At 37.5% G+C, this 26430-nt stretch overlaps 1 long non-coding RNA gene across 3 annotated transcripts in view; it reads right to left on the reverse strand.

Annotated features, from left to right (window-relative positions):
* Window positions 1-21112, reverse strand: part of LOC308181501 — a 46873-nt gene extending 25761 nt beyond the window's left edge. Inside the window, exons 1-6 of one of the 3 annotated variants that reach the window (XR_013941479.1) lie at window positions 20705-21112; window positions 19951-20077; window positions 14540-14642; window positions 10013-10180; window positions 9266-9335; window positions 4950-6990 (exon numbers count right to left, since the gene is read on the reverse strand). This is a non-coding gene — a long non-coding RNA (uncharacterized lncRNA). The other 2 variants (XR_013941480.1, XR_013941478.1) reach the window with 2 other exon arrangements.
* Window positions 21113-26430: the final 5318 nt, after the last annotated feature.

A 26430-nucleotide genomic window follows, 5' to 3' on the forward strand; every position in this document is an offset into this window, starting at 1 on the left:
ATGTGTTCCATTTTAAGAAATAAACAAAACCAAACTAAATACCATGACTTTTTTTTTTTCTTTCCCAGAAAAAATATATACCTGCCTTTAACACAAATCTTACAGCACCTTTGGAATGCACGCCCCTTGAAGTTACTTAACAAAAAAAAACTCCACACAAGATATCTTCTGACACCACATTACTTATTCATCAACAGACTACTCTCAGAGTCAATAGGAACTCTGAGTGCACAGGGGATCCTAGGCTGAAATTTCTTGTGAATGTTTCTCTGGTGGCAAATTTTATTTAAAAGACTTCTAACCACTTTATTTTTTTTTTAATTCTTTTTCCCAGATACTGTGTTTTCCCAGTTAGTTTGATGTACGCTAGATAATACTCAGTAAAATGAGTGAGAAGTTCTTGTGTAGAAAGTGTCATAGGGAGAACTGCACTGATTTAGCTTATAGGGGTATCAATTTCAGTGGGAAGGGGAAGGCTGCAAAGTGAAAAGCTCTTAAGCTGGTCTTGCTAGAGCTGAATGCATACCTTACAACAGTAGCCTCAAGAATAATCATCTAAAAGGACACAGCCCATAATTTAAAGTATTTTAGAAAGGTAGGACTGGGCCATTACCTTTCAGCATATTTTTAGAGAAATAAAAATGAGACTCAATGAAATATTCAAAATTTGCTACTCTGCAAGAAACTGTACATAGTGCTACTATTTATGGAGTTGAGAAAACTAGACTGTGATTTCTTTCATTTTTATTTAAGAATAACCTAATTCACTATGTTTGAATTCCTCTCTAAGGAAGCAAAACACACTCCCTACCCAGTCTAGGATTTAAATGTGATTTCTGATATGAATTCCAATAACCACTCTAAACTTATTCTCCCCCCTCCCCTGCCAATATTAATATAAACATAATAAATATAAACATAAATATAAATAATAATAATAAATATAATAAATATAAGCATAATAGTATGACTTAAGACTTTCCATTCCACCTTTTTGTTCCCTTTTCACCAAATTTTAAAACTTTCCCGTGGGATTTTTCTTATTACAGCACTTTTAAGCTTGCCATCTTTACCTTTGAAAGCCTCTCCCCAATTCTAGCCTCTTTGCTTTCAAAACTTCAATTTCTTACCAGTTTCTCTCTTCTACACAGTACAGCATAATGCTCCTTACCCAATGACTGTTATACCCTTTGCATACAAATGGCTTTTCTGACCAAAGTCAGTCAGAGGCCATAGTTAAATGAGAACTCTCACTTTAAATATTTCTTCCAGGTTCACTACTTCCCTTCTCTCATGAAACTAGGTGGCTGACATACTGATAGGCAATAAAAATGAAAAATACTACTTAAACAGTCAGTAGAGTTGAACTTTTAAAATACTGTTCATACTGACCTCTTCTAAACATTTCCCTTAGAGTGAATCACATTTTAGAGTGACTACAGAGAGAGTAGCTCGAGGTAGCTATTTTGCCTAGTGACTTCCATCCTACGTTTAATTTCATAACCTACTACAGGTTTAGCTCATTTGGGACTTCAGTATTTTAAAAATTCTATTTGCTTCATTTCATTTCTGTAGACAGTATGGCAATTATGGGCACGTTACTAGTAAATCTGTGAAGTAAACTGTGCAGTGTAATCACAATCAATTTGTTTCATGCAACTGAATTGAGAAATGAGCTAAACTTAAAACTGACTCAATGGCCTGCACCTCAGAGATAAAGAGACTAGCATCTAGAAGCATGCATAAGGAATATTATTTACATGATGAAATCAAAGGAATTTCCTTTTTTTTTTTTTTTTTAAGGAAAATAAAGGGAAATGCATAGCCACGTGCACTTGGTATGTTTCGTTCCATTTCACACATCTCACTAGGTAGGAATCTTGTTGATTAGTCTTCCTATGTATGGTGAGTCCTGACTTCTAGTGAAACCCAGGCAGAAACAACCATCAGTCTCTACTGGCACTGATGCCTGAGTCAGCCCAAACTTTCCATCAGTTATTAGGGATTGGTGTGGTTTTCCCCCTGAAGACTGTATATGTTGCTCTCTGTGATACTTCTACTGTAAGTGTTTACTCCTCTGCAGCTCCAGAGCCTCACACAAATTTTCTCACTTCTTAACTGTCAGCCTTAAAAAATGATTGCCTGACTACCATGGAACTACATAAATAAACTACAGAAATGGTAAAGATAGGGTTTATGAATCTTAATAATGAATCTGTGAGTTTCTCATTGTTGTGGTTTAACCCGGCTGGCAGCTAAACACCACACAGCCGTTCGCTCACCCTCCCCCCTCCCTCTCTGGGGTGGGGGAGAGAAACGGGGAAGTGAAGCCTGTGAGTTGAGATAAAGACAGTTTATCAAAACAGGATAATAATAATAATAATAATAACAATGTATGAAACAAGTGATGCACAATGCAATTGCTCACCACCCACTGACCGATGCCCAGCCTATCCCCGAGCAGCCGGCCCCCCATCCCGGCCAGCCACCCCTATATATTGTTTAGCATGACGTCAGATGGTATGGAATACCCCTTTGGCCAGTTTGGGTCAGCTGTCCTGGGTCTGTCCCCTCCCAGCTCCTGCTGCACCCCTAGCCTGCTCGCTGGCAGGACAGAGCGAGAAGCTGAAAAGTCCTTGGCTTGGTGTAAGCACTGCTCTGCAACAATTAAAACATCAGCATGTTATCAGCACTCTTCTCATCCTAATCCAAAACATAGCACCCTACCAGCTACTAGGAGGAAAATTAACTCTGTCCTAACTGAAACCAGGACACTCATTCATATTAAATAATGTGTTCCTAATCCTTAATTTTAATCCAATATTTTGTATAGAATGGGAATGCTGATGCTTATAGCAAAATTTGTAAGACACTCTTGCTTGGGGTCTTTTCTGGTGACTGGAAAAAGGGAAACATCACTCCCATTTTTAAAAAGGGTATAAAGGAAGATCTGGGGAACTACAGACTAGGGAGCTTCACCTCTGTGCCTGGGAACATCACAGAACAAATCCTCCTGGAGGCAATTTTAATGCACATGCAGGACAAGGAGGTGGTCTGGGGCAGACAGCGTAGCTTCACCAAGTGTAAATCGCGCCTGACTAGTCTGGTGGCCTTCTCTGATGGAGTGACTGCATCAGTCGACACAGAAAGACCAGCTGACGTCATCTACTTGGATTTCTACAAGGCCTTTGACACGGTCCTACATGACATCCTGATCTCTAAATTGGAAAGTGATGGATTTGATCTGGCTGCATCCAGAGAGTAGTGTTCGATGGTTCTATGTCCAGGCGGAGGCCAATAACGAGTCGTGACCCTCAGGGGTCTCTCTTGGGACTGGTGCTTTTCAATATCTTCATCAGTGATGTAGACGATGGCACTGAGTGTACCCTCAGCAAGTTTGCAGATGACACCAAGCTGAGTATTGCGGTTGATACAATGGAAGGAAGAGATGCCATCCAAAGGGACATGCACAGCCTGGAGAAGTGGCCCCATGTGAACTGCATGAGGCTCAACAAGTCCAAATGCAAGGTGTTGCACCTGGGTCGAGGCAATCCCAGACATGAGCACAGACTGCGAGAAGAACTCATTGAGAGCAGCCCTGCAGAGAGACTTGGGGGTTCTGGCAGATGAAAGGCTTGACACGAGCCAGCAGTGTGCACTTCCAGCACAGAAGGACAACTGCATCCTGGGCTGCATCAAGAGGTGTGACCTCTTGGTCAAGGGAGGTCATTGTCCCCCTCTGCTCTGCCCTTGTGAGGTCCCATCTGGAGTAGTATGTACATGTGTGGGGCACCCAGCACAAGAAGGATGATGATCTATTAGAGCGGCTCCAGAGGAGGGACACAAAGATGATCAAGAGGCTGGAGCACCTCTCGTATGAAGAAAGGCCGAGAGAGCCAGGGCTGTTCAGCCTGGAGAAGAGAAGGCTCCAGGAAGACCTCATTGTGACCTTTCAATACTTAAAGGGGTCTTATAAAAAAGATGGAGAAGGACTCCTTACTCGTGTAGATAATGATAGGACAAGGGGAAATGGTCTTAAACTAAAAGAGGATAGATTTAGACTAGACGTTATGAGGAAATTCTTCACTATATGGGTAGTGAGGCACTGGAACAGGTTACCCAGAGAAGCTGCGGCTGCCCCTCCCTGGAGGTGTTCAAGACTAGGTTGGATGGGGCTTTGAGCAACCTGGTCTAGTGGGAGGTGTCCGTGCCTATGGCAGGGGTGTTGGAGTTGGATGATCTTTAAGGTCCCTTCCAACACAAGTCGTTCTATGATTCTATGCATGCAAAGGCATACCACAGTGGATTAATTTCCTTGCTTGATTTACACTGTCAAGGAGTAGTTTTGCTATCTGTCAGCTAATTATATACAAGCATATTGTCTAATTTTCAGCATGATTGACCTCCCCATTCTTCAATAGTGAAGTGGGTTAAAGAAGATTGGTGGTATTTTTTATCTGTAGCAGAAATAAAGAAAAGGAACCAACAGAGTTTATGCAAACAAAACGCTGCATTAAAGGAGTATTAAACATGAACAGCCAAACATCCCATAACAAGGAAGAGTTAGCTTGTTGTATTTATATCAACCTTAAATGAACTCCATCATGCATAGGCAAAATAACATTTTGGTTCACTACACAATCCCTTCACTGCCTTTTCTTTGCTTTACATAATAAAGGCTTGTTAGATAATTTCCCCTGCCTCCAACCCTTCCCCCCCCACCCCCCCCCCCCACCCCCAGCAGTCTTTGAAGCCTCAGGACACACATGCACTGGTCAGATCCTGCCTGCTTCAATCACTTCCCTTGTGGCACTGGGCAAGTACCTGCTTGTCCTGCAAGAACTTTCTTTGAATCCACTCGGCAAGGCTGCAGCAGAGCTACAAATTACACTCTTGGGCACCCAGGTCTCTGCCTTTGCTCACAAGGGCAGCTCCCTGCAGAAGGTAAATTTGGTATTTCTCATGAGGCCCTGAAAGAGTTAAGTGACAAAATCCCTCTCTTGATTGCTTTGTAACAACATTACAACAGGTAAGTGCTCCTTTTGAGGAGCTGATCTCTGTAGTCAGATTGTGTGCAGAGCACTTCCATCAGCCAGCTAAAAAGAATTTCACCGTTTTCCCTCCTGAAGTGTTTCTACCCCAGCTGAGCAAGCCAAATTGCTTTGTGTGGTTTGATTTCTATCTTCTGCACTCACAGTTGGCTTGTTTCCTCTACTGTTGCTCCAGTGCCTAACGACATTCTCTTTGATATAAGTTTTGAATCCCTTTGATAAAAATGGAGCCTCATTATCACTCACTGAACACTTACAGAAGTTTCTACATTGTAAATAAGTGTTTAGGGCAGCTGTGACTGCTGTACCCCTGGCAGTCAGCAGTGCATCTGCAGTATTTTGTTGTGGCGTTTACAGCACGATATGAATTCTGTACTGACCTTGTTAAAATTTATTTTTCTGCTGCATGTCTCTAAGCAGTTATTTACTTTTCCTTGCTTCCTGTCAGTTTGTAGGAAGGTTTTGTTTTCTGCACTATAATGAAAATGTTTTGTCCCTGTAAAGATAGATTTACTTGTTATTTGCAACATTAAAAGGTGGTATTTCTGTCATTTTCAAAAAGCTTGTTAATAAATCCAGTAGAACAGTGCTTCTGTAGGTGCTGACTATCTGATAGACTCTTCTGATTTTTGAAGTTATCTTGCCCTCTCATGTTTCCCTTCTTCATGAGGTGACAATTCAAGTCTCATACATTAGCTTAGAGTTTATGTCACAGCTGATGCTCTGGAAGTATATGTAGTTAGTGTCTGAGTTTCAAACTACTCTTTCTAACATTTTATATCATCTAAATACTCACATTTCAATAAAATTATCCTACATCACAAAAATGCTGATTTTCAGTTTTCATGTTGCACAAGAACTTGTGCTAAAACTCTATAAAATAGGATGCAAATTACACAACATCACATTATAGTCGTCTTTATAATATTTACAAAATACATATTCTACATGTCTATTAAAAACAAACTGAAAATGGAACATTTTTCTTCAAAAAAAGCACAAGCTTTCTCTTCAAACCATTGCAGACATCCCTGTGTATCACTTTTACATTGCTGTTGCTGCATCACTGACAGATACTCAGAAAGCAGATAGCTAACCTTCTCAATTACATTATTCATGTTTCCATAATAGCATTCTAAAGATTATAATGCTGTACCAGTTCTAAATTATTTATTTATTTATTTTAAAGGGCAAAATGCTGTCAACTTTCAAATGTGCAGCTTTATAAACATGCAGGACCCTAACTGTGATTTTAATGGAACAGAAACATTTGAGCCTGTACTAACACGTCTCTTTTAAAATGCAATTGTCGGGGCTGGAAATAGTTGCTTATTGCAGCTACAGAGTAAATTTTCTGTTTCTTCTTCTCCCAAACACTTGTGTGGTTGTGGAACAGCCTCTGACCAGCCTGAGGACTTGAGTTATTTTTCTATAGAGTAGGCCCCTAGAGCTGTTCTGTCATGCTTCTGCAATCTAAGCATGCAAAAGACACTTAATTGTTGCCCTGTAGTAATCTCATTAATTATATAGGATGGTTTCAGACGAGGATATAATCTACAAGCGAGACTGACTCACTTTAAGGGTCACAGTGAGCCACCTTGATTCCTTAGGGAAGAGTTAGGAATATATAATTGTTGTACTGCATCAAAGTCTGGGTTCATTGAACCCTATACCCTGTGTATGAAGGTGACGGTAGCTCAAGTGCTTCAGAAGTCTGCATATGACCCCCATGGGAACTATGGATTAATCTTCCATCTTAAATCTTGAAGTGCAACGATGGCCTGAATACTGATATAAATTTCCAGTTCCTCTTAGAACCTTGTAAAATTCTTGGCTTCAAAAATTAAGCCTGCAACATGAGGATTCATGTTCTGCCCTCTCAGGTGATGGGTCTTGCACAGCTAAAACCAGAGCTCAAGCCACAGCTGCAGCTCCCTTGCTGGTAGGGAGAGAAGGATAAATTTGATTCAGCAGGAACAAGCTGCGTCCAGCTCTCTGTATAAACAACCACCAGAGGATGCTCAGCAGAGACCATGACTCCCTAAGCTACAATGCTGTTCAAACATTTTGCTTTAAGAAAAGGCCTGGCCACTTCTTAAACTTTATTTACTCTTATTTTACTCTGCAGAATGTGCTTTAATTTCCAATTATTTTATTTTGTATTTTCCCCTGCTACTGTGAAGCTGCCATTACTGTAGCACTGTGGACCCAAGCCATGTGGAATAACATGGAAGATTTCATCTGCGATCTGCTTTTAGTATCCCCTGAAATATTTTTTCTCTCATTGTTTGCATGTGTGGATTCAGTCATTCAGACTCTACCCTGCAACAGTGGCAGAACAGTGGGCCTGAGGCTGAACTTAACCTTTGTACCTAAGTCAGATGTGAGTTGAAAGTTTTGATAGACTTATCTGGATGGCCTCAAAGATACTAGTAAATTTAATATTTTGCTTGGGTAGGTAAAAGAAAGATTAATCAAGGCAGATTATAGAGATAATAGATAAAGATCAATGTCCATCGGCTACTCCAGTATTTACTATAAAACTATCTGCTTTCTATAATTTTCATGTCAACTTCTATAGGTAAAAGTCATATACCTCAAACAAGAACATAACTGTGTATAGAAAATATAACATATATAAGGATGAAAATAAACAGGGCAGAATGCATCCCTGAGTCTTCATAAACTGTTTCATGACATGTTTTCCAATGACTTTATGTGCTGTTAATAATTACTGTGATAAGCACTGTATTGAAAAATCAATCTAACCAGACCATGTTTAGCAAATTCAGCCCACGTTAGAACATGTGTGTGCATGATATATATGTATTATGTATGTATTTTATATATAGTTGGAATTAGATGATCTTCAAGGTCCCTTCCAAACCAAACTATTCTATAATCTGCCTATCAGGATTATGAAGCTCAGCCTTACTACTGGAGAGACCAGGAAACTGAGCTTGAGTAGGAGGAAGCTGGGCCCTAGAGACCACCACCACAGACGTACCAGAGACAGAGGAAGAGCAATCTTCTAGGTTCCCAAATTCACCTGATTGGGTCATTTCAACAAGCACAATGGAAAGGATGATGAGAATAACCAAAACCAACCAAACAAACAAACAAAAAAAACCAAACACACAAGGCATTCACTGCAGCTATCTTCTCTAGACTGTAATGGGTCTTACAACCTCACCATCATATGAGATACAAGAGAGGACGTGACTAGGCCACAATGCCTGCAAAAACCAATTTCATCAACAAGCTTTGTACCTATATCTAGTCAATCATTGTCCATTGTACCAATTAACTTAAAGCACGAAGTTTGAAATTAGTTATTGTGGTTTCACTCTATACTCTGTGGAGAAAACAAACAAACAAACAAAACAAAGAAAAAATCAACAAAACAAACATCTCTAGAGACTGATTCAGCTGATCCAAAAAAAAAAAAAAGATTTTTTTTTTTTTTTCCCTTTGAAGGTAAAATGACGAAGCAGGGTGTATTTATGTAAGTTATGTCTGGGTCACAGCTCTAATAGGCCTAGTCTCTTTAAATAATTAAAACCCTAAATTACTTTCATAACAGAATAGGTAGGGGGCAGGCTTTGGGACTACAGGGAGAAAACACACTTTAACATAGTCTGAAAATAATGCAAGTGTGTGGTTCTTAGTATCTTCCTGCTTGTGCCAGCTGTTTTGTCTAACCTTATGGACAGCTGCATGTGCAAACATTTGCTTTGTGACCAAAACATACAGAGTTGTAGAGTCATACTTTACTTTTCAAAGGTACATTTGGACCAAGACAGTCTCTGTCTCTAAAATCTATGCTGTTCCAGTGGTAATACGAAGCACTCCTTTCAAAGGTTAGGGCATGAATTTTTGAGCATTCCTCTTAATAAAGGAAATTCTAAAGTGCATAGCTGAGCATAAGCCACAGATGAGTGCACAATTGCTGATACATTTACTTACACATTTAGTGCAGTATTAGTATTTAATTTACAGCTTTATGAAGTGCTTTGTAATATTTTAAACATAAAAGGTGAGGTATCAAGGTAAAATATTCCTTATTCAATTCAAGTGATCAATCACATCTGAAGTAGAAAGGTCAGAGAAGATGAATTTCAAAACCGTAACATGAATTTTCCAGGGCCTTTGGGATTAGGATTTTTTTTTATTATTATTATTTTTATCCCGGATAAAGAGATCTTCAAAAATACCTTGTTAGTCACTTTTCTCTGAAGACACTTCTGCAATTCATCACCATGGTTCCACACCTCTCAGGGGTCACTGAAAAACAGCATAAGGCATCTCTATTGATTTTTGTGGTTCTAAATCACAACAGATTGTAAAAAAAAATACAAATACAAAAAAATACAACTACAATGCAAAACTACAATAAAAACAATACAAAACTACAATACAATGCAAAAAAAAATACAACCCTTGTAAAAAAATAACAACAATAAAAACAACAAACACAACCAATACTGCTGCTTCTGATCAGTGGTTCTTAAGTACTGAACCATTATTCTGCCCATAATATGGCCAAATCTTTAAGACTGTCTTAAGATTTAAGAGAATTAGGTCAGTATCTGCAATATCCAAAGAACACAATGAACAAACATCACATAATAGAATACAACTCATTCTAGATACTTAGTCCTGTGTTTTTAGGAAGCCAGTCAGTAAAGAACCAACAAAAACATTATTTTCATCTGATTTGAGCGAGGAAAAATACGTTAATGAAACAGTCAACTTGCCACAGGAAACTACTGTAGGATTTTGTACATTTTTAAAAGAACATAATTACAGAATCATTTAGGTTAGCAGGGAGCTCAGTTAGACCTCTATTCCAACTTTCTGTTCAAGGCAGGGCATGTATTTGGATGGGGAGCAAAGAAAAACTGGACTCATTAATATCCTTATGGTCTAACAAGAACTCACTAAGGGGAATAATCGCTTACCTCAATCTAGCAGCCATGCTCCTGTTGGTACAGGCCAGTGTCAGAGTGCACTACTAATTCCTGTTCAGTTGACTGTCCATCAGGACCTCCAGGTTTCAGCTTTTAGCTGGAGCAGCTTCCCGGTAAGTCAAGTTCTCACCTTATCCTACCAGAGGGGATTAGTCCACCCTAGGTGCAAAAATTTGCATTTGCCATATATAGAACATACCAAGTGCAAAATATAATGATTATCTGTTTGATATACTGCAAAACTGAAGGACAGCTTTGAACAATAAACCAAAGAGTTGAAAAGTTGCTAACCTAGTATACTGTGCACATTCTTCCTGGGCAATAGACCACAACACATCTCTAGGTCCTACCCCCCACTTTCTAAACTCTGAGCAAATTTTTTTTTTCCCTTGCTTTATCAGTTACAGGCTTCTGTAGTTCTGAGATTACATAGACACAAAAGGAAAAAGATTTTTGCTGATACATCCAACTATCTCTGCAGATTGCAAGTGACTTGATTTACAACCCAAAAAAAAAAAAAAAAGTAATCTTGAGAAAAAACACTTTCTGAAACTAAGTGTAAGTATGTGGTTTAATATAAGTAGTAACAGACTGATAGAGTACTAATGTATGTGTGTATAAATAAGTCTGTAATAATTTGTTAACATAGCATTAATAACAAAGTAAAACTCAAACTAGGTTATTAAAAAACTAAAGTACTACTTATATCACAAACCGTTCCCAAAAGATCTAAGTAAAAACACAGGCCCACATAGAAGCTTAAGAGTAAAATACATAAAATCTAAGAGTTTATGTGCTTCATATCATTCAGGTAAATTAAAAAAAAAAAAATCAATTGCTTTTTTTGTTGTTGTTGCAAATGACTTTTTCAGTCTTGTAGTTTTAAAGCAAATGCAAATTTCAGATTTTAGGGAAGGGAAGGGGTAAGAAAGGGGTAAGGAAGGGGTAAGGAGAAGAACAAGTAACACAGACTTGTGACTATAATGTCAATATGCACTGATATTAAAGTATTGGTTTTAGCTGAGCTTAACTGACACTTCTCATTCAAGGCCTGCTATTGAGACATCTGGTACTTACTATTCTATAGTTAAACAGTCACTTGGGAGAAAAAGACAAACTTGGAAGAACTACACTAGTCATTCAACTACAGATTGAGCGTAATTTACAACAGTAGCATTACAACAATTTATGCTTCAAAACCATGATAATTTGAATATACTGTTTCTGAGAAAAAACAAACAAACAAACAAAGTGCCTAAAATTAACTAGGTAAATTATAACTTCTATAGAATTATAGCTTCTGTAGAGCTTGCCATTTTGCCAGCTCTACACAAATGGCATATCATCAAGTTTAATCAAACTGCCCCTAGATTTATACTGTGCTGAACTCTGAATTAAGCCTATCAAGACCATACACATCTCTATTTTGGCCAGTTGCTAAGCACTGTATAGACAATATTCAAGGCAGAAATATTTAATAAAAATCTTTATGAAGCAACTCAGGCCTTCCAGTAGTAGCTGACAAAATAGAATATATATATATATATATTAATTCCCTGTGGTATTTAGTTCTTGTGTATCTCTAATTCACATTAACTTTGTTGGAGGAAAAAAAAAAAAAAAAAAGGATATAACAGTAGGATCCCTTAGTAGCTCAGAACAGTTTGTTTTCTGGAAAGAAGTCAGAGTGATAAAATGTGTTTGCAATCAGTTTACAGAGAGTCTGCAAAAATTTTTCAGTGATCGCTGTATCTAATCAGCTTTCAGTTGTATGAGATATTCTGAATTATGTAAGCCACAAACACTCTAGAGGTAAACTATTTTCCAACATAAGTGAGTTCTGAGCCAACTGAAATTACTAGGGAGATATACAGGAATAAAAGCTAAATAGATGCCTTTGGTTTACCTAGAGCTCAGTGTAACACTCTGAAGTATCTGGTGCTGAAAATCAAAAGGTTGTCATGGGGCTGTATGTGGTTCGTTTTAATACTTGATATAATGTAATAACTTGATGCAGGGATTTAAGCTTTCCTAGATCTGGTCTCTGTTTGCCATGCTTTGAACAGGTCAATTATGCTTGTCTGCTTTGACTGATTGTTATGGGGATGTGATCAGCATTAACTACACCTGAGCTAATAAGCCCATATAAATGCTAGGTATATTTACTTTGGTTCTATGCCATGTGTTTTCACCAGCTTGAAGCATGAAAAAAGTAGTCTTGTGCTCTGCTAGCAAAGTCTGTGTAAATATTATCTAAGAAAATCTTAACTGATATATCTTAACCTAGAAAAGAAATTTAAAATTCCAGTAGGTACATGTGGACTTTTTATAGCCATTTTAAGTATAAATATATCAATCACAAAAATGTATTGCACACCTGACTAAAGTAAATTTCATACTCATTGAAATTAGAGTAATCTCAGCTTCACTGTTTTAAATGTAAAGCAAATCAATATTTAAATTTCTGTTAACCTCAGGTAATTCCATCAACTCAAGTAGAATCATTCCAGATTTATAAAACTTTCTGAAATATCATAACCAGTCCTAAATTTTATTATTGCTATGACAGAGATGCACTTGCTGTCAAAAAAAAAAAAACTATTTTAATGTTAAAAAAAACAAAAACAAACACACCACCACCAAAACCAATATGCATTACAATATACTGTAGTGAGTACTTTTATTCAATTACAATAAATCCTTGTAACGTACACACCATGGCAAATCAATTTTTTATAGCCCATCAAATTTCACTGATTCCTAAAGTGACACTTTAAGAGGGAACTTTATCTGAAGAAAAAAATATTAAGCATGCACCCCATCATTAGTAATACTTACATATACCTATACAACTGTTTTCAATTTCAATTAACCTATACAAATCAACTGTAATTCCACTGAAGTCAAGGATGTTACACTAGTTTTACAGAAGGCTGAAGAAACAATCACTCTTACACCGTCTAGAGAACATGGAATGATTTACAGAGTTTTTTACTGTGTGAACTCAGCAGCTTTTGGAGAAGGACTATAAGTACTTTTTTTTTTGACCCAAAATATATCTGATGTTTTCTTCCAATCTGTAGTTACTGAAGGAGAAGATTCACCCTTTTCAAATTCATTCTTAAAAAGGTAGTAAAAGATTTTCTCCCATCACAGGTCATCTCCAATGAGTAAATAAATGGGTATGGACACAATGGTCTTTCCTGTAACATTGCTGCTTGCCAACAGCAATGATGAAGGCATCACAGCACCTTATGAGAAAAGACCTTAAAATAACCCTTGCCATTTATCTGAGCCATTTATCTGAAGAGAATAAAAGTTTGTCAAGGAAATGCATTGTTGTATTTCAAATTCTTTCTTGATTTCAGAAATAAAAAAAATAAAAAAGGCGGCCACCATCCTCAACCCAACCCCGCTCTCCTCGCTGGGGCTGCCTGTGGAGGGAGGTGCCATACTGCCCTGACAGCCCCAGGCCTTCTCCCCATGGCATGCTGGCAGATACTAAGGGGACATTCCTAGTGGGGTCCTCCCTTCAGTACAGCCTCCACCCTGCAAGACAGAACCCACACCCACATCCCTTGCTATTAGGAAACTTCCAGGCCTTTCCTCTGAATCCAGGTTATTAATTCTGATGTGAGAGAGTCCATTTAGCCCAAGCCCGGTCACCCATGATTAGACACGCTGTAGGAGTGCTGTGATGGCAGCAGAGATTTGCCATGCCTGACGCATGAAAGATTCCCTGACTTCAAACTGGGCATGAGTCATTTCTACAAAGTACTTGAATCCTTTCATTTTTTTCAGACTTGTATTTTCAGCAGAAACTGCTGGTCTCTGAGGTACACAGAAAGGTCTTATCCTGTGTACTCTGTGGTGTCACAAGAGTACATCTACACAAGATAAGACATAATTTGCAAGCCCGTCATGTTTCCTATACGGCCCTGGAACTTGCTGATAGCTTATCTAAGAAGACATTGAAAAAAAGTGATGTGAGATGATAGCAGAAGGGAAGAGTGAAGAAATCTGCAAACCAAGGCAAGCTGCAGCTACTGTTGCCAAGTAGTAGAGCTTCAGACTATACTAGTGAGTACTTATGGAAGCGGTAAGACTAAATCATCCCAAACATGTACCAAATGACACCTGAACATAATTTTTGAAGATAAATTGCTTTCCAGTGCTGAATGAAATATCCCTTTATAGAAAGGTATTACGTGACCCAGCGTCCAGCAGTCCCTCTTTGCATTTCCATGTTATTACTCAAACTTGGGAAAAGGACATAAATGGACAAATACATTTATCTGATGGGCAGAGTCTTGGAAAGACACCCAGCTCTTTCCAGCAGACTATTAAGCCCATCAAGTGACCAAGCTTTGGCGGCACAAGGAGCAGTTAATACCCATTTAGTGATAAATCTTCAAAAACAAATCTTGCTGTGACTCAGAAGAGCTGAAATACTTGGCTGGCTTGAACACACTTCAAATGATTCTAATTAGCTCCCTGGTATAAGATTTCCAACCATACCTGCTTATAGGGAAGCCACACCAATAATTCCAGTTGTATCTAGTCCAGAAAACTGAGAGGGAAGAGATGGATTCCGAGGACAAAACTAAACAAGTCACAGAGACTTGGGAAAAAAAAAAAAAAAAAAAAAAGGAAATAATGTTAAGAAACATCAAACCAACAAATAGAATACATCTAGACAGTAACTGAGATATATCTTTAGATTTAAATGTGCTGTCTCGGCCCTTTTCAACAATACAAGACAGTATCAATGTTGATATCAGCATTTTACAGAAATCCACCAAAAGCTGAAGATTTTAAAAGCACAATACACTAAATGTATACACTGCTAGTTTCTGAGTTGGTGTTAAAGTAGCAGTCAACTTGAAACACTGATGCACACACATCACAGCACAAGTGGTGTGTAAGTGCCAGAAAAGCTAGAGATTCCTAGACTGAAATGGCTAGTCATGATCTTCAGCTTAGCCTCCTGTCTGGAAGTCTCAGGCAGGAAAATGAAGTGTCAGCCAGGAACTTTAGCAGCAGAGGAAAAATCATCTCTGAATTACGTACAAGTGAATCTTCAGAAAATTTGCTTTTGAGTTTTGAGGGGAAACGTGCATGTACGTAGACATATACAATTTCTTGCTGTTACTGCACAGTTGAATAAAAAGAGATATACTCCAGTTATCGTAGTTTTAGTCGGTAACAGAAAATGTTCGAAAGTTACTGTTTCTTTCATTTGATTTCTCTTCACAGAGAATGCCTTGGTTATGGTTAGCTTGCTATTAGCTCAGGTGGGAGAAATAAAATTTCAAGGACTGGCTCTAGTATCAGCTTTACGTTATCAAGAATATTCTACAGTAGACTAGAATCACATCTGAATAAAATGAGATACTGCAGCAAACTGAATTCTTTTACCACCCTGAACATAAAATTTTACTGCTGCCTAATAAATGTTCCCCGACTCCAGCCTTACACAGCAGACTTTTTCTAGACTGTTTAACATGAGTAATCCCTGGCCATATGGAACTCATCTGATAAGGCACACAGGGCAACAGACCATGACAGAGGCAGAAAAGCTACTATGTGCTGAATGTGAACTCAGATTTGCATATGAGCATAGGTTTAAAACATCTACTTTTAGGATATAATTTGGAGCCAGAAAATTCCAGATGCATCTGCGCACCTCTGCTTGCAGCCTGATCAGACAGTACATCTGTGCATAAGTAGGTCAGATTTCAGCGAAGAGCTAAAGCAACTAATTTTGCTTGGTTTTGTTTCATTTGCATAAGACTGTTATTTTCCAGTGCTGAAGCTGTAAAAGATTCATGAAATGTAAAGACAAAGTATTGTCCTTGCTTGACAGCATATTTATAGAGTGAAAAGTATTAGACATGCAAAACACGCATGCAGCTTTGTACTACCAGTCATACTGGGTTTCTTAAAAAACCTTTCTGAACAACACGGGACTAGCCAGAGTCCCTTATCCCTGAGCTTCATATAAATTCAAGCAAAACCTTCCAATGTCTGGAAAAAAAGTCACAAAAAGCGAGCTCCAAACTCCCACATGAGGGAGGAGCTTCCCAAGTGGGAACTCTAGGCCAGTGGGCAGCCAAGGTTGCAGCACTCAGGCATGACAAAATGGGACCGAGCTCAGGCTTAGGACAGCCTAGCGAGGTCATCTGTAAGAGTACAAATATATTTGTCTAATAACTGAGAATTGAGACTGGCCAGGAAACCTTCCAACACTGCAGTCCCATGGCTGGTGAGGTGCAGGAAACTCAGTTTAAAGCTGCACGCAAATACCTTCAGAGTCACAAGCCAGTGACTGCAGAACCAAACAGACTGACTTAGTGTAACAGCAGCCCAAATGTGAGAAAACTAATGGTTTAGATGTTTCTTGTAATGCTGTTAGACTTGTGTTCTGATCATTATGCTGGTTAGACTTTAATAGAAACTTTGAGACCATACTCATAAATACAGTTCGTCAGAAAAAACCACAGATATATGACTACATCAGTGACACCATTAACAGCAACTAATATATACACATGAACACAGCCAGCTGTTCTGACCTTCTCTAGAAAAATGGCTTTCAAAACAATACATAGATCAATGTAACACAACTTGTAAGATTTTATCAGTGGAATGCATACTTGCTACCGTAGTACTTTAAAATTCTTTTCATAACATTACTATTCTGAAGCTGAGTTTCAACCCAACAAACAGGAGAAAAGTCAAAGCTCCAGGAAATCAGTTTTAATCTTTGGGATTTTGATTAAAAGTGTTTTAGAACAGGCTTTTCCAAAGCTTTTTCTGATCATCTATACCTGGGTCAAAGAGGAGAGCTTTTCAGCTATGCATACTTATTTCCTACTGAAGATCAATGTTACTTAATCCATATGCAGAATCCTAACATACAAGTGATCCCTTTGGAAAATCCTGTCTGCAATGTTTTCAAAAACTCCTGTGCCTTGGATTGGGAATGGCCTTCTCTGGCAATGTCTCCTGGTCTCAGGTTTGCTTCAGTCATGAATCAGGACAGAAACTGAATCAGCAAGTTTCATATAATGAAACCACACAGTATTTCTTATTAAAAACAAGTGTTTCTGCATTTGATGATTTAAGTACTACTGGCTTAGTTTCAAGTCAATCCTTGTTCAACTAAACTGCCATCTCCCTTGCAAATGGCAGTCCATGTACCTCCTCAGGCAGGTGCACTGCAGCCTGTGCTGGTTTACCTGAGCTCAGCTGTGTCTGAGGCATGTCCATCAGGAACTGCTTATGATCCCACACCAGGGAAGACTACAGATGAGACAACAATATTAGAGTAGAACTCAAATGGATTACATGATCCTGGATGTCTTAGTTATAGAGGACAATGAAGATGGTAAAGGGTCTAGAGGGGAAGACATATGAGGAGCATCTGAAGTCACTTGGATTGTTCAGCCTGGAGAAGAGGAGACATCATCGCAGTTCACAACTTCCTCGTGAAGGGATCCGAAGGGCAGGCACTGATCTCTGCTCTCTGGGGACAGTGACAGGGCCTGAGGGAACGGCATGGAGCTAGGATAGGGGAGGGTCAGGCAGGATATAAGGAAAAGGTTCTTCACCGAGAGAAAATGGAACAGGCTCCCCAGGGAAGTGGTCACAGCACCAAACCTGCCGGAGATCAAAAAGTGTTTCAACAATGCTTTCAGACACATGGTCTGCTTTCGTTTTTTGGGTGGTCCTTTTGGGACCCAGGAGTCGGACTCAGTGATCCTTGTGGGTCCCTTCCAACTCAGAGATTCTATGATATAACTCTCACAATGAACCACACAGACTGAAATAGCTGGAAAAAACGGAAGAGACTCCATCCATCAATCGTGAAAACAGAAATGCAATGCATTTTCTATTTCTCTTTAGACAACAGAAGTGGCCTTAGAAAACTAAAATACGGAAAGACGACATAATACATAATTTCATTACAGACTTGTATTATTTTATTCAGGAGGTTCAGAAGAAGATATTTGCATACACTGACAAGATATACAGTGTCTTTCTTCTCCCTCATATGTTTCTTTCACCAGTTCTTTTTTATATGCATGAAACATCTTAGTACTTTTTTTTTTTTTTAAGTGGATGCGTTAGGCTATTACTCTCCATTTACCTTTGTTTCTATGTAACTACTAGGTTTACCCCAGAAATATCTGAATCAAAGCTTTAATTTGAAGACTGCAATTCTGTTTTACAATACACCAGCATCACTTTTTTTTCTTTTTTTGTAAATAAGCATCATACCAGTACACCTTTCCTGATTGCATCAGTTGAACAAAGTAAAGCAAATATTAGAACTAACTATGGAAAGCACTCAGCAAATATCAAAAAAGCATCCATAAAGTTTTATTATCATGTGACCAAGTAATGGTAAAAAGAAAAAAAAAAGTTTATCATTGACAGAAATCTAGAGCAAGCATCCAAACCTTGCACAGCTTTATGCCAAATTGGCTAACTGCATGGTGCTCGAGGACTGCAGATAACTATTTGTATTACAAGAGCTTATGGCCATAATGATATATTATGTTTGCAACTTACTCAATAATAAGAAATTACTTGCTGTTCTGGTCCATGTTTAACAAAAATCATTTGATTGCTTTTTTAATAAGCTAACTATTACAGAAAACATGACCCAGCGACTGTTCTTAACCATTTGGATGACGATGCATTCCCTAATTAAAAAGAAAAATAAGCAGGTGTATTCCATCTCTGAAAATTACATTGATTAGTCTTACACACATTAACTGTTTATTACAGACAAGCCTCTTGGAGCACTCTTCTAAGTAATTCATGAATTTCTGAATATTTTAATCAGGCATAATTCTCTTCCACTACAGAGATTTTTCCCGTTCGTTTGTCCTACCCACTGATAGTATATATTTTCTATAGTTTTATTCCCAAAGTTCTCTATGTAGACTGGGGTTCTGTATTAACAATTTAAAGTAAAGATTTTCAGGTGAGCGTTCCAAATATTTTAAATTAACTAAGGTATTTGTAGGAATGAATATAAAAGATTTAAGCTATTTTCTCTTAATATTCTCATTTCCCTCAAAAAAACATTTGTCAGGTTGAAAAAGAAAACTAAAATTAAGGTAAAAATAGTCATTCAAAACACAATGGCACTTTCCCATGAAACAATAACCAACATGAGGGTTAGGAGTCTAATTATTCTTGGATCAATATAACTTAATACATTTTCAGGGACACGTTACAGCAAGGGAATGACAAAATTATACTACAAAGAATATTTGCCTCCAATAAATAATTTCCTCTGGAAAGCTGAAGGATTAACAACTGAAAAGACTATTTTATTTTATTTTTATTTTTTTACAAGTAACTACGATTACATAATGCCTTGCTAAAGACTGTGCATCCCATTCTGCATAATCTTTTCTTAAGGTTCAACTTTACCTAAATGTAATTCAGGTACAGGCTATTGTTTCTGCCCCACATTACAAGCAGTCATGGCAAAAACACCAACCCAACTGAGGCAGGAAAACCAAAACATGCCCTTGTCCTTGCTTTATGGGATATTTCACCAAATTCTACCCCCCACCCACCGAAAGTCTATTCTGGTACTCATTTCCTCACTTGAAGTCTTCAAAGTACATACTCATTCTAAGAAGACCAGTACTTTCTGCCAAAACAAGTTACTAAAAGAAACAACACTGTCCCGTAAAGATGTTTTTGAGTATCTTGTGTTTTCAAACTAGGCTGAGTTCTACCTGAAATCTTCTACCATCTCAACTATTTCTACTGAAAAATACTAAGCCTTATGACTCAAGACTATGATATCCTGAAATAAAAGCACAATTATGCAACATAAATGAGTGGACGGTAACATATCCCTTTTAAGATAAAGATTCACAAAATTAGAGGAGACTACTTACTGCTGCACTCATGCAAACAGAGGAAGCACTGAGATGCCTTACAAGTGGGTCAGGGCTTCATTCTGAGTAACTCTCTCTTCACTGTGGAAAAGGTGAACAGCAGTGTTCCTTATTCATTGAGTTAAAGCTTCAGAAATGGGGGAAAATAAAAAATAATAATAATAAAGGTATTTGTAATTAAAGCTCCAAGTCTGATCCCTAAATAGGCTTCCAGTGAAGCAGAATTTAAAGCAGAAGTTTACTGTGCCTTTGACTTCACACAGGAACCAAAACTATGGACCAAATGGCAATTCAGTATCAACTTTAAACAGTCCTGGCCTTCTAAGAGCATTCTTCTGTCTTTAGCGTATGTATTTTCAAAACCATTCTGGATTTTAGCAGACCTCATAATCTGTGTTTCCCCCAGAAGTGCTGCAAAACACTCAGACAATATCACAACTGGAAGGAAGAGGGCTTCTATTTCACATCCACCAGGAAGGTACTGCATACTAGATTTACACTGGTGTTCTGGCTAGCTCATCTCTCCTACCAGGTAAAGCAGTTATTGTCCTGATAGATACTTTGAGCAGAAAAGTCCCCACCTGGCTTCAAATCAGAGAGGTAATTGGCAATGAGTATCATGGGAAAAACCTATTTTCTCTTTGTTCCAATCCCAGTGCCAGCTAAATGCAAAGTCACTCTTACATCTGCAAGTGCACAAAAAGAAACTTTATCTGACGAACAACACAGGTGTTTTAATTCCCTAGCTACTTACTTTATGGAGTCTTGCCTGTTGTGCATCCTAACGAAGTTTCTAGTCTTTTTTTTTTTTTGAAAATGGGTATTTTGAGAACACAAATAAAATTGTCATTGTAAAAACAATGCCAATGTAATAGCCTATCTTTTAATTTTTCAAATTAAGAGCAGCTTAACTTTTGAAGATTTTCAGAAGTAATTATTTTGTGCTCAACAACAGTATAAATTATTCAGCAGTTCTGGAATGCCCCTATTTCATTATTATTTATACTTTATTGCTATAATATATTTCTCACATCTCAGATAATTGCAAGGTAGCCTCCTTCCTTGTCCCAGGAGTCAGAACACTCAGTAGAGCTGCTGTTCCCTCACATATACTCCTCGTTTCTGCCATCATTTAGGTAACCTGCTCATATTTTTGACTCCACCCAACCCCTCATGAACATTTAATTAAGAACATAAACTCACCATCTGAGAGCTATAAGTGAAGCTGCATTGTATTGCTGCTCTAGTCAGCTCAGTAGAGATATTACATCTTCTCATGGCTAGAGTGAGAATAGTTCAAACACAAGTTAACCTGATACTTTGTGCAGGGCACACGTACCTAGGCAGTGGCACGGGTCTGGGGGTCGCTGCGTGAGGCGATGCTGGGGCTGCCCCGTGGGGGCCCCAACAGCCCCATGGCAGGGCACAACTAGGCCCCACAGCCAAGATGGTGGCACCTCAAGGAAAATGTATATATTTTTTTTCTCCCAAGGCCATTCCTCTCACTGCCCCCTGCTGTGCAGTGTGTGTGTATATATGTATATATATATATACACAGATATATTACACAGCAATAGATATACACACACACATATATGTGTACATATATATATACACACATATATATACATATATATACACATGCATATGTGTATGTATATATATACACACACGCATATGTGTGTGTATGTATATATATATATACACACGCTGCATGGCAGGGGAATGGAGCTGCACAGACAGCAAGGGGAGAGGAGGAGGAGGGCAGGAGGTGCCCCTGCAGCCTGTGAGAAGGAACTACGGTGGAGAAAAGTGTGAGGAGGAAGGAGCTGCAGAGAGGAGCTCTGAGGGACTGACCACAGCCCTCATTCCCCTAGTGGGATGGATGAGAATGAAGGAAGAAGTTTGAGCCATGACAAAAAAATAAATTATTATTATTATTGATAATAATAATGATAATAATAATGATAATAATAATGATAATAATAATAAAAACTGGCTTTGCCAGATTCAGATGGAGTAGGGCTCACAAGATTCCCATAACATCTTTATGTTCCTTTACTAGATGTTGGCAGGAAATTGTCCTTAAACCTTCACGAAGCTCTGTTTCTAAAAATCACACAATTTCTATGTGAGGCATCTTAAACTATATATATTCCCACACAGCTATGCAACCTACTTCTTAAACCAGAAATACTCAAAGATACCTGTACAAATGCATTCTACTATTGAATAAGAGACTTCTTCTTTCCCGGTGTTTTTTTTTTTTTTTTTTTTAAATGAATTTTCATCAAAAAGGGACAAAAAAGTAAGGATTTTAACAGTTTCAACCTCTTCTTTCATGTTTGCTCAGATTTCGTTTTGTTAGTACTTTTAATGTGCAATTCTAGCTGTTGTTTATCTGGACAGAAAGTTTTCGGGTATATATTGCCTCTATTTCCTGACCAAACCTTTTCTCCTCTTCTAAATTGACCTGTATATTCTATTCTTCAAACATCCTTTAAATATCATGGGAAAAAAAAGCATGTGCTCAGTTTTCTGTTTTTCCCCATTGCTGGTCTTTACAATTACATAGCATTTTCCTATGCTGTTTGAAATGTCAGAAGAGAATTAAAAATAATAAAAAAAAATTGCAACTGAAGAAAAAAAAAAACAGATTTGTTTTAACAGAATGAAACAGATGATAAACTTCCAAAATAGACAGTCAAATAATTAAATTCCAATGTAAAATCACAGGATTGCCACTGCTATAAATATTCAGAGGCTACACAGACTGGATATTAACATCCATCACAGATGATTTAGAAATAGTAAAACAGCTATGGACAGAAGATAACCTATGAAACAAAGGGGAATATTCTCTAGTCCTATAGTAATTTTTGTGTCACTCTCTGGAAAATAAGCAACCCATTGTAGCCTGCAGAAAGTATGACTTAAAAAGTTTTACTATAAACACTAAAATTAGTTGTGGCACAACTAACTTGGATATTATCCTTATTAGTTTTGTCAGCAGATCCCTTTTAGACTGACTACGTGAACTCCATGAACTCTTGACTTACTCTTGTCCAACTCTGACATTAGAAAGGGAATGGAAGAGCCTGTGTCAACTACCATCATCATGATGTTAATCTCAAAACAATGTCTCCAAATTTTATATGCAATTTTATAACCATGTGAAAACTACACTTACAGTAGACGCATGATTTTCAAATTAAACTTCTTTCTCAATTCTTTTTTTCACAGTGTATACTGTTTTTAGCTGAGGAGAATTGGAAAGTAATTTAAAACTTAATAGAACACATTCAGCCACCATTGATTACTGTTAGGATTTTAACAATGAAGAAATATAATCTTTTGCAAAACAAGATATCAAGACACTTCTGCAAACATAATTTAATTTTAAATTTGATCATCATTCACTCTTCGTTGCAATTAGAGTTTAACTTTTTAAATACCATCTATTTTCTAAATATCAAGGAGTAGTCTGAAAAGATTTCTCTAAAAGAAGAAAAAAACACAACAAGAACTTTTTTATCATTTTTTTTTTTATCAACACAACAAGAGCTTCTTTATCATTGCTTTGCATGCTGGCTTTTTAAACCTTTTAACAAGAAAAAAAATAGTTGAGCAATAAAATAATAAATGCATCTGCTAAAAGGATGAGAATGTGATAATGATAAACTTTTCAAAAATACAAGTTTCAGTGTATTTGCCCCTTAACCACACTTATCTATAAGGAATTTAGAGAAAAATGCAGTTTAAAATATTTTTAATCTGACCTCTTTTTTCTTTTCTCTCTTTCTTTTTTTTTTTTTTTTCTTCAATAGGTCAATTAAAAGTATTATAAAACTCTTCTTGCAAGGATGCAATCTATAGACCCAAAAAAGCCCAAACCATTATGCTGCCTTTAAGTCCCAGAATAGTCAGCAGTCACAAGTGTTACTCAAGCTGAACTGATTGCATTGCAAGCGCCCAGGAGAGTACAGCAGTTCATGGCAGAAGCAGATGGAGAAGTTCCCATTAAAGAAACACACACCATTTCCACATAACATTAATGGAATTTAAGGTCAGATATGACCAGTAGGATCATACAGTCTGATATCCAGTTTATTATCACGTTATGGAATCACATTTGTAGTGAACCCAATAACTTACGGTTAATTAGTTCATACATTGTGTCTGTTGAAAACTTTGCCTTCTGGAAAAGCACTCTGTTGTGATCTGGAAGTGCTGAAGAGGTGGAAAACTCACCATTTATCTTGAAAGTTTTTTTTCTAAAGTTAGCTGTTGTCAATAATTTGTGTATAGGAAACTGATAACATTCCATCTCTTATGCTGAAAGTCTTGTTATGGGCAGAAATGAAACATCTTATACATAACCATTAATTTCCTGTTAGTGTAATTGTGATCTTAATCTAGTCACAGAATTAGTCCAGATTTGCTGTGTAATTAGGATTACATGGAAAAAAAGAGTAATGAAACAAGAATACAGTAACAGAGAAAAGTCACAATAATACAGTTAAAATAATGGTATAAAAGCTTCCTGGCATCTGCCCTTTCCTCAGGTTTTATGCATATTTTTCCACTGCCCCTCTGTGTCCTGAAGTCAGTGTGGATGGATCTGGTGAGATGTCAGTAACTTGAATCTACCTTGGGAGGAAAATGATGTTGAAGTTGATACTTTCGTATCCCAAACTGAGAAAGAATTTTGGGGTCATTGTTATGTTTGGTAAGACCAAACACACAAGGTGCTTTTCACCTTGATTTTTCTTCTGTGGCCTGCAACTCCATGTTATATCCAAATTTTCTATATGTGGTGTGTTTTTATTAATGTTAAACACTATTTTTCTTCTCTCTGTTATAACTAGCTTTTCATAGTTCCAGGTCTTCAAGTGCTTCTTTACCTGATCACAGAAGAGGAATTTATTGCCATGTGTTCTTGAGTTCCAGCCTCTGCCCCATCTTTTACTGTCCCTTGCCTGGTTATGTCAAAGAGTAACCGTATTCACTTGGCTTCCTGGACCATAGTTTTTGTTTGAGGTGAGCATGCATCATGCTATTAATTCTATTGCAGTTATGAAGATTCACAAAGCCTGTGTGTTTGTCTTGGGATAAACAAGTCTGTGTGTTAGAAAATGCTTGGTTTTTTCCATGTTTTTGTTTTTGATTTTTCCTCTTCCTTTCCCTGTTTTCTCTTTATTTACACAGTGAAGTTTAACATCAATTTCACATCTAAAGAAAGTTATTTCTCCTTTACTTTGTGCCTCCCCAATCTACCTGATATTTTTAGTTTGCTGCAGAAATAGAACAGTCTGAAGCAACACCTTTAAACATACAACAAACATCACTGTTGTACAACTTACTGGAAAAAAAAATGCTATTTGAATGATTTTTCTCAAATAGCTGTCCAGTTGGATAAATTAGTCCTTGCAATCCTATGCATGTTTGAGACTAGAAAAATCCAGGTTTCAGAAATGATTGCATTTACTAGACAGTAAGCTTGAATTAAGCTATAGGCTGGCTATACACACACCTTGCAGCTCAAAGATGTCAATGATATTTCAATGCCATTCTTTCATCATCAAGCACCCTTAAAAAAAAAAAAAAAAAAAAAAAGTCACCTAGTCTTCTGCAAGAGGCATACAACCAGAAAAACAAAACAAAACAAAAATCTAGTCTAAACTCTGAAGTATACTCTGACATATGACATATTGTGGTTAAATGGTAACAATGGACTTGCATGTCTATGACTACACAGACCTGGTACTAATGGCAGTGTGGGTCTGATTGTGGGACAGAAGCTGAATTCTGTTTCCAGATTAAGTCTCTGCATTCACACTCCAAAGAACTACTCAAATTTCAGAAATTTGAACACAACCCTGACAATGAAAGAACACTTCAAAAGAAAATGTTTCAAAAGAAAAAAAATATCAAAAGCAACTACATTAACTAAACATCTCTTAACATCTGGAAGAAATGTAACTGTAACATTCTGAATCTAGAAAATAAAGAACATTAAGGAGCTTATTAACATTCTTCATTCATTTCAAAATGGCAACAGTACGACAATTCCACCTGCATTTCTAGCAAAGAACTTTTTCATTTGTTTTTTTGATTGAAAAGTAAGAAAATGTGTAAGTGTGCATGAGTATGTGGGCAGGTGAGTGTGAGGGCGTGTGTGAGAGTGAGGAGGAGACTAAGATTATGAAACTCAAATTTTAATACAAAGTCTGAGAATATTGGGCTACTCTGCAAAGTTTTCATTTTGTGGCTTGACACAATATATTTGCAAGGTCATTATGCAGAATAATTATATCAATGGTTAGAAGGGCTCTTCTGGTAATAAATGCTGCTTCAGTTAATGAAATATTTGAAGATTTTTTTCTACAGGTCTTATTGTAGTACTCTTTCCAAAACATTACTAATGGTACTCCTTGCTTGAACCCTGTGATTAGAGTATGAGAACTGACTGACAAGGAG

This window comes from Anser brachyrhynchus, assembly GCF_964034855.1.
Source record: "Anser brachyrhynchus genome assembly, chromosome: 1".
Classification (NCBI taxonomy): Eukaryota; Metazoa; Chordata; class Aves; order Anseriformes; family Anatidae; genus Anser; species Anser brachyrhynchus.